This window comes from Muntiacus reevesi, chromosome 1, assembly GCF_963930625.1.
Source record: "Muntiacus reevesi chromosome 1, mMunRee1.1, whole genome shotgun sequence".
Taxonomy (NCBI): domain Eukaryota; kingdom Metazoa; phylum Chordata; class Mammalia; order Artiodactyla; family Cervidae; genus Muntiacus; species Muntiacus reevesi.
Window position 1 is genome coordinate 213,301,771 of NC_089249.1, and position 9,864 is coordinate 213,311,634.

Here is a 9,864-nt window from a genome sequence, read left to right on the forward strand (position 1 = left end):
TTTAAGGCCCATAAGGAAGAACAATAAATTCACCCCTCTCCTCCATGCTAGATCTGTCCTGGAGACAGGGTCGTAGGCCAGGGGTTGGACAGAGGCCCCTAAGCCTTATCCTAGCAGCATGGCTACCCCACCTGGTCGTTCTGCAGCTTCAAACTGGATCAGCCTTCTTTATTGATAGACATGTTATATAGAATGTGAAAGCAGCCCAGACAGCTTATTGCTGCTGGAAATACTATATTCAGTGCACTTCTTCCCCTTGCTCCCCTGCTTTCTTCCTGTCCTGCCTTTTGTCTGTCCTTGCCCTATGCAGGTAGATTCTTTGATCACCATCAAACACTGGGAGGGATAACCCACTTAAACTCATCCCCAGTACTTAGCACAATGCTTTGGACCTACTAGATATCACCAAACAAAATGCTATAATCCTATCACAGCAAAGGCTGAGAAAAAAAAGTGTTCAGATCCTATTTGGGATATTATATTAATATATATAAAATTGAGAAATGATGTTGACTTGGTTTATAATGATATTTTCTGTAATAGTATTATCTTTTATAATGGATATGGGTCTTTACTATGAACCCTGAATTGCCAAGCCAGTCCCATTCTAATTTATGTAAACAATAGTATTATTAAAATCTTGATAAATATTTCCTTTCTCTATTAAATACAGATTAATGAGAGTGAAAGTGCTTTCTTCAGGGACAAGAAATAAACAAAGTGAAGTCTATTTAATTTAACTTGCTTGTTTGAATCAAATACTTCTGTAAATTTTCCAAGCTTTAACTTTTATTTCTACAGTTTTAGCTTAATCTATTGAAAAAATAAACTAAAAGTAGTGTTGATATAAAAAAAGAATAATTTCATTTGGTAGATCTTATTTCACTCACTTTTTTGGTGATTCATAAAGTATGTATCTTTCTGTGGCTAAAATAAAGTGTTGTTTTTCTGAACTTTGATCTAGAAATGCAAATAAAGCACATAAAATGAGCACCAACACACACATATATTCTTTTCTGTTATATATTATTACAAAATATTTAAGATTCTTTTCTATTATCAGTTATTACGTGATACTGAATTTAGTTCCTGTGCTACACAATAGGTCCCTGTTTTTTATTTATTTTAAATTTAGTAGTGTATATCTGTTAATCCCAAATTCCTAATTTATCCCAGTCCCTCCTTTCCCCTCTGGTAACCATAAATTTTTTTTCTACGTCTGTGAGTTTATTTCCGTTTCATAAACAAATTCATTTGTATCATTTCTTTTTTAGATTACATATATAAGTGTTATGATATTTTTCTTTCTCTGTCCAACCAAATTTTGGCATTCTTATTTCCATCTTGGGACTTGGTTACCAGGCAGGCTTTTTTTACTTCCCTTCAAGAATATCATCTACAACTCTTCACTGAAAAAGAAAACATTGTTGATGGAAGAAGAACCTTCTTAGGAAACTGAATCTCCTTTTTAGTTCCAGAAAGGGCTCACCACTTACAGAGAAAACTTGAACTAAAGAAAATACATTCAGAACACTGACAGTTCAGTGAGGGTTGTTATTCAACAGAAAAATATTTGACCTCTAGGCAAGGGCTCTGACCCCGTGCCCTTTCCACCAAACAGGCTGTCTGACTGTCAGGCACTCAGATAATTTTCCATCCTGTGACAGCTTATGCACTGGAAGTGACAGCCTGTCTGCAGTGGGACAGCATGTGGCTGCTTGGTGCAGTGTAGCAGAGGGGGCATGTCTTTGTTTTTCTAAGGCTCTCTAGTATGTGACTAGTTCAGTTAATAGTGACAGTAATGTATATCAAGTCCCTTCTCAGGGACCGGACTGTTCATGAAACACGCTTTTGCTCAGATCAGCTGAGTTAATGGCAAGTGGAGTATTCTTCAATTTTAGTTATTCTCAAATTCCTTCTTCTCACAAGGTTACCTTGTGCAGGACACTTGGGTGAGTAGCATTTCCATCTCCTTTGCTCACATGTTGAAGCCCTGAGAGGTCTTCCTAATCAAGGAAGGGTGAGGAAAGTAAAGGGGAGTAGCTGAAAGAAAGATCCATTTTCACGGCCTGTAGTCTGTTGATTTTCGGACAGAAGTATACACCATTCAAATGTCTTTGGATCCTTGACTTCTTCAGGAAATCATTTTGCCTGGAATCATTATCTCAATATATATCTCAATAATCTCAATATTATTCTCAATATAATTAGGTTGTGTGATTGTTTTGTGCAAACCACAATGTTAGTTCTATCCTGAATTTTTCAATTTTCACTGGCACCATCCTTAGGAAGCTCACATTACAGCTAGCCAGTCAAGCTGCCCTGCGGTTGTGAGGCATAGCACAGCAAAGGACAGAACGTTTGAGACTGGAAACTTGCTTCCTGGGGTGGTGTGGCCACATATTTCCTATTTATTCCTGAAGAAGCTTAACTCTGAAGTTCCTCAGCATTAACAAACAAGAGCAGCTACCAAATGGTCTCTAACAGGTCCTCCAAATCGGCAGTTGAGTGATGTCAGGTGACCTTTTTGTCAGAGGGCTTCTTATGATCATGAGGTTAAAGTGACCTTCCCTTTAGGCCCTGGGGTTGGGTTATTTCTTTGTGTCTGATTTTGATTTTGCCTCATTCTACAGCGATTGTTTCTGGTATGCACGACATTCTTCAAAGGACACATTTATGAAGGCCATTTTCCAGTTTAGTCTAGAGACACTAACTTCCAGGTATGATACTTGTGGCGCTCTATCAAGTTCCAACGTGTCATATTACTCAGAATGGTCCACTCATAAATAGGCTGTATTCAAAACACAGACCCTTGTTTTTTGTTTTTGGTTTTTTTTTAAAATAAGCTAAGCCTCTCCGAGGTTTCAGGCTGCTCTCAAGTGTTTGTCCATTGACTCTATTTTTTTCTCATAGAGAATGGACTTACTTTCCTTGTCTCTGCTTTGAATAGGAAAACAACAATAACAAATTGATGAGACTGCTTTGTTTGTAAAGGGAAGGTGGGGGCAGAGAAGGCAAAGGATGTGTGTGGGTGTGTTTGTGTGCACATGGGGGACTCCAGGGAGGAATAGCATTTGTGAGATGTTTTCCTGGAGGAGCAGTTTCGAATTTGTTTTGGTGTACATTGAGCCAGAAGTTTGAAAATAAGAAGCGACTTAATAAACGTTTGCTCTCTGTATCACCACCTTGTTAAATCAATGCAGCATTTGAACCAATTTTGTTTTTCTAGTTCCATTGTACACTTGGGAAAGCAGAAGGCGTTTTGCAGAATCTGGCATTATGCAGAATCTGGCATTTGGTTATTTGGAGAAGGCTGCTTTACCCACTAGGTCACAGTAAACGACTACAGACGCTAAGAATATGTTGACAGTGTCAGTAGTGAAATCTTTGCCACACAGATTGTGAAAAATTGAAGGAGGGCGGGAAATAATTTATTTTGCTAACAATCTATTTCCCATCTGTACTTTGTATCTGCTGAAGCTGGAAGTCCTTGTCTCCCCTCCTCAAAGTCTGTCTCTTTTCTTTGACAGAGGTGCAATCCTTGAAGCTTTCAGTTCAGATGAGTGTTATTAACAGCAACCTTTAGAGTACATCGGGGATTAATTTAACTTTTTGGTATGTATTTTTACTACAGTTTCAAGATGCTGGAATGTAGGTATAGTTCTTGTTTTTTTTTTTTAAAAAAAAAGTTTAGACAGGTTCATTCATTTAACTACCCAGCAGGATATGATTACTTTTACTAAAATTAAATTCCAAAGAAGAAAATCTAACAACTTTATCCACATACATAAGCACACGCTATATAAATAAATGTATATACACACACACACACACACACACACACACACACACACACACACACACACACACACACACACACACACACACACACAATGTGGTAGTGAGGTCTAGACCAGGCAAGAAATATTTTCTTACATGGAAATTGATTGGGTTTTAATTAATATTTAAAAACATGTCTTACTTTGGTCTGTTTTTCTTTTGGATCAGCTATGATGTATTAAATAGCTATTTCTTTTTTGTTTGTTTCAATGAGCTACTGATATATTTAATACATGAAAATAAATACATGACTATTACAATTTTTAAACATCTATCCACATATCAACCAGGTCCTGGTGTTCCCCGCTGGTCCACACATGGTGCCTGGGAAAATTCCTGAGGCCTTCAGGCTCAGCTGGAAACTTATCCTGAGCAGGAGCTTGGCGTGAAGGGAGGGAGGAGGGACCCTCTGGGTTGGCGATCATACCGTTTATTCACACTTGGCGGTGAGACAGTGTTGACGGAGGAGGTGGGGGGACCCTCCTGGGGACTCTCTGGGCTGGCACTGATACGCCATGTGGCTGTGACGGGACTGGAGATAGAGATGTCAGGGGTTGACCCTCCAGTCCATATCAGTGTGGAAAGAGCCCGCCTCACTCTCTGTCCTCAGCAGTGCTCCATCAAGGCCTGGTGGTCTCCCCCAAAGCCCCAACCTCTGAAATTCTGCCCCTGGTTGTGCCCCCAGGGGCAAATATACAGAAAGGACCAAGAAACTCACTTCCAAGGGGGCTTTGCTTTCTGGGTGGCTCCGCCTTGGGGGGTGGGGGGCATAGCTGGCACTGAAACACTGACTGAAGGAGCGCTGGCAGTCACCAGGGGGCTCCAGAAGGTGACCCCTGAAGGGGCGGGCCTGGGATCTCGAGGCCCACCTGTGCAGGGGGTACTGGCGGGTGGTGACCTGTGCCAGGGACCGTAGGTGGGTGAGCGAGTGGGAATGCCCCTGCCTCAGAGGGCGCGGAGCGTCTAACCCATTCACAGACAGCCTGCAGGAGCTGGCCACCACCCTGCACTCTGTCTTTGAGGAACAGCTGGGTGAACAGCTCGCGCTGGAGCCTCCCTGGGGTGGGGTGAATGGCTGCTCCTAGGGATAGCTGGGGTTATCCGGAAGAGGGCATGGAGCTTTGCAGCATCTCTCCTCACCATCCACTTGGCCTCCCAGCTGGGGCTCTCAGGTCAGGAGTCAAAGAGAGACTCACCGCATAAGAAGAGTTCTGGCTGGTCAATCTGTATTTGTTCTTCCTTGGTGTGAGGGTTGGGGTGCTGCCGCTGGAGGAGGTGGACTCACAGCTCCCGTTGGCCCCCGATGCCTGTGACACCCCTGTCCCCACTCCTCTTGTTCTGTTTGCCTTCTTCCTCCAGGGTGGGTCAAAGGCTGGTGGTGTGGGCCAGGTGCCTGCAGGGCTGCCAAGCAAAATCTCCTCCACATATGATGGTCGAACCTTGATCTGGTAGCCGCCCCCGCAGCGGTGCTGAATATGGAGGGTCTGCATCCAGCTGATGGCCAGCTCCGCTGGGGTCTTCATGCCGCCCGTGGTCCTGAGTCCTCTGCCTGCCAGGTCCTGCCTCCAGGGCTCCCTCCTGCAAAGAGATTTACAAGCATTGTCTCATTTCATCCTCTCAACAGTCCTGTGAGGTAGCTTCCATTATGTCCATTCTACAGATGAGAAAATTGAGGCTTCAGAGGTGAAGTCACAAGTGTCAGTCATACCTGAGCATCTTGGCTCGCTGACGTCAGTCGCAACCCTCGGTGTCCCCTGCTCCCAGGCCTGGACTCCTTTGCAGGGGTGCTTGGGTACTGGGGGCGCACACTGTACATCCATATCCGCAGCTCTGCACTCAGGAACCTGTGACTTCTGGAAGTTCAGGCCACCCTCAGCCCCAGCTCTGCAAGGACCAACTCAGCATGGGCATCTGGGCCCTAGTGACCTAAATAGATATTTCTATAACTTTGTTCTTAGTGAACCTTTATTTTTCAATGATTGGACCCTCCAGATTCTAATGGAAATTGGCAAGGTATTAATATGTTGACAGCATGCAGGTGTATTTTATTTTAGCTGTTGGTTTGTAGCTGCTGCAGTTAGGAAACCTCTTTGTCCTTTTTCTTTTTTTTTTTTTTTTTTTAGGCCTCATGGGAACTCCATTTCAATGCTGAATATGTAGGTAGAGTTATAAATTATATGTGTTGTAGATATGTTAATAACAAGTCAGTCTTTTCTTAGGGCCTTTCCAAGAAATCATTCTGGAGAAGAGGCAGCAGAAAGTCTGTCTTGCTGTTTTTGAGCTCACAGAGAGTGACTGAAACTCAGGAAAAAAATGAAAATGTTTAATTTTTATATTTCCACCTCAGTTTGAATGCAGATGAAAGTTGCATTTTTATTTATGGCTTGGAGGATAGCAAAGCCTGATAAGAAATCATAAAGAAAGATGGGAACCTCAATAGCAAATTTCATGCTGAAAATTTCATCATTTGTCACATATCAGTGACTAAAAAAAAAAAAATAGAGAAGAACCTTGGATTTGTGCCACACTCTAAACTTTAAACAGAGCTGAAATTGCACTGTGTGGTAGGCCATTCAAATAGCACATGCAAAGGCCTGTGCCCGTCTCTGGTTGAGCCATTGTCCTGTGTACACCCTGGAAACCTAAAAGTCATTCTGTGGGAGAGGTAGCTTTCCAAATAGCTTCCCTCTTTTTTCCTGACACATTGCAGTCTTAAAAGTGCCAGTGTTGTCACAATCTTTATAAGACACAGACAAGGAGAGACTTTGATTAGAAAGACTGTTGCAGTAGGGAGATAGCTCTCATCTTAGAAATCTGCAAGCATGTCAAAAATCATAAAGGAAAATGTATGAAAAAGGTACCTGTTGCAAAGATTTCCCCCTCATACCCTGTGTCTCTGGCCATATGAAGAGCCATGCTTTGCACAGAAAGACAAGAGGTCAAAAAGATAGCTGAGGATATTGAATTAGTGTGTTTGGTAGTGTGGAGGTTAGAGGGCAAGAGGCCTCAAGATTTCTCATGGTCACCTAATTGCATTAATACCCTGTAAAATTAACTCAATTTTGAGGAGCTGGACTCCATGAAGTAGGGACCTTTCTACTATGCATTTCATTTTAATTGAGAGACAGTGTCTAAAATAGACATTTGAATCAGATGACCCAGGCTTTTTATCTCAGTCCTATTTTTTATTAGCTGGGAGATATTGAACAAATGGTCCAGTATCTTTGAACATTGCCTTCTTTGATTTATAAATCAGGAATGGTTATCAAAAGATCCTAATGAGATGGTGCAAGTCAATATAAATATGGAAGGTGTGTAAAAATGTTAGATATCATTAATAATGAGTAGTTTCCAATCTTTTTTAGAAGCATCGCTTACTTGCAAGTTAATTAAAAACCAATTAGCTATAATATGTTAGTGGAAAAAAAAGTGAACAGGGGGTGGCAAAGCAGACTTCTAAAAGATTGGGACAATTATGTAAATAGCCTGAATTTATTGATTTAATGCTAATTATTTTTAGCTTGAGTGAGTTTGTCAGACATATAATGGTTATATTAATATATCTTTGCTAGTTGGATTGGCTTAATTTTCCATGTAATTTTCAAGGCAGCATTGAACAGACAATAGCTATCATATGGGTTATTAGAGAACATTGCAGTTACTTTACACTAAAGAGTTGTCATTTTGGGCAATGATTTTAGAGAAAAGTGTAGCAATAAAAGCACTGTTAGATTTATATTTATCCATTCCATTGGAAGAGCTTCAAAAGAAAAGAAAATACACATCAACAACTCTAATGAAATCAGTTTTATTTCAGTGATTTACACATAAAACTTTCATTCTTAAAAGAGAATGATATAGGCTTATCCCACTGAAGAAGACTATTGAAACTCCCTTGGTTAGAAATGGAAGATCCATGCATTATCTATAAGGCTAGTGGCACAAATATTTTTGACCAGTATTCACAGGAACTAGTGATCAAAATTCATTACTCGAATATGTGACTTCTTAATACAACCTCTGGAAACCCCTGGGTTTCAGGGAAGTATTTGTGACCCAGGAGAAATAAGGAGAAATTCAAGTGAACTATTTCTGTGACTGTTTATAAGGGGAATTTTTAGAGAAGCCCACGGAAGTCTACAATTCAGCATGAGACATCAAGGAAGAGCACCCAGGAAATGGCTCTGATGACCTCTAAGATGCTGTGTTTACCTTTCTGCTCCCACTTACGTGCAATGGCATGTGGCTGGATGCGATCAGAGGAGGTGAAAGGGACATTCCTTAAGCTCACAATTACAGACTGCTAAAAATCTGAGGGCTTTTGACATCATTTGGTTTAAACTTCTCTTTTGGTGGAGGAGGTGAATGAGGTTGATGTAGTTTGAATTCCACAAATACTTATTGCTCCAAGGAAACAGATGAGGATAATTAACAATTATTATATACTTGCTATTTTTTTCAGTATATCCTACACCACAAAGCTATATTTAGGTATTATTACATCTATTTCACATATGAGAACATTGATGTTCAATAAGGATAAGAAGTTTTCATAAAGTTCACCAGCTAATGGTTTTCAGGATTTGAATGTAGAATGACCTCATCTTTGCACTATGTGATAGTGTTTCCTTAGGACCAGATTCATTGCGATGAAGAAATCTACCTTGACTTTAAAGTATTGATTTCTTTTTCTTTTTATACTATGATTTGCTGTGAAAGCATTGAATCTGAGTAGATAAAGCGGAAGAAATAATCCAAGAAGGGAGACAGGAAGAAAAAATTTCTGCGATGCTGAAGTAATATCAGTGCTAGGATGAAGTAACTGATAAGTGGATGAATGTAATAAAGCAGAGCAATTCACTATTTTGGGGGCTCTGTAAACACCTGAGAGCCTAGAAAATTAAGCTATACCTTTACTGAAAGATTCAGAAAACTGGAGTATGCAAAATTCTAAAGATGTGAGAAGCACACAGAACTATAACTCAGGAGTTACTGGTGGATAGTATCTTTCAGCTGTTCAGTTCAGTTGCTCAGTCGTGTCTGACTCTTTGCGACCCCATGAACCGCAGCACGCCAGGCCTCCCTGTTGATCACCAACTCCTGGAGTTCACCCAAACCCATGTCCATTGAGTCGGTGATGCTACTCAACCATCTCATCCTTTGTCGTCCCCTTCTCCTCCTGCCCTCAATCTTTCCTAGCATCAGGGTCTTTTCAAATGAGTTAGCTCTCTGCATGAGGTGGCCAAAGTACTAGAGTTTCATCTTCAACATTAGTCCTTCCAATGAACACCCAGGACTGATCTCCTTTAGGATGTACTGGTTAGATCTCCTTGCAGTCCAAGGGACTCTCAAGAGTCTTCTCCAATACCACAGTTCAAAAGCACCAATTGTTCCTCGCTTCATCATTCTTTCAGCTGAGAACTCCAGAAAAGAGTAAATTGACATACCTACCCAGGTTGCGAACTGTTTCTTGGATTCCTTGCAACCACCAATTATTTAACTCCAGCTGGGTTTGAAGGAACAAAATAAAACATTTGTTTCCAAAGGAAACAAATTTGTTCCAAAGGAAACTTCATTAAAAAGGGAAGAAAGACTTCGTGCTAAAATAAGCTTAGGCAATACCACAAACTAAATTTTTGCTCTTGAACAGTTTCAGGAAAGAAACCTGATAGACTTTGTTTAGCCCAGAATTTTCCAAAGAGATTTGACTATGGAACGCTTTTTTTTGGTAATATGTATTGCTGTATGGAACAAAATGTATCAACATGCAGTTCTTGAATACCTAGTGATATTCCTTGGCCTGTCAACTGATTTGAAAAGAGAAAAAGTTAAAGACCAAAAATCCTGAAATAAAATACTAGTAAACAGAATCCAACAGTACATTAAAAGAATCATACACCAAGATCAAGTGGAGTTTATCACGGGGATGCAAGAAAGAATTCTTCAATATACCCAAATCAATCAATGTGATATACCATATAAACAAATTGAAAGATACAGACCATATGATAATTTCAATGCAGA

The 9,864-nt window shown here is 40.6% G+C and overlaps 1 pseudogene; it reads right to left on the minus strand.

The window, feature by feature from the left end:
- Positions 1-4,554: 4,554 nt before the first annotated feature.
- On the minus strand, positions 4,555-5,363 carry LOC136167205 (RBPJ-interacting and tubulin-associated protein 1 pseudogene; annotated as a pseudogene).
- Between the last annotated feature and the right edge of the window lie 4,501 nt (positions 5,364-9,864).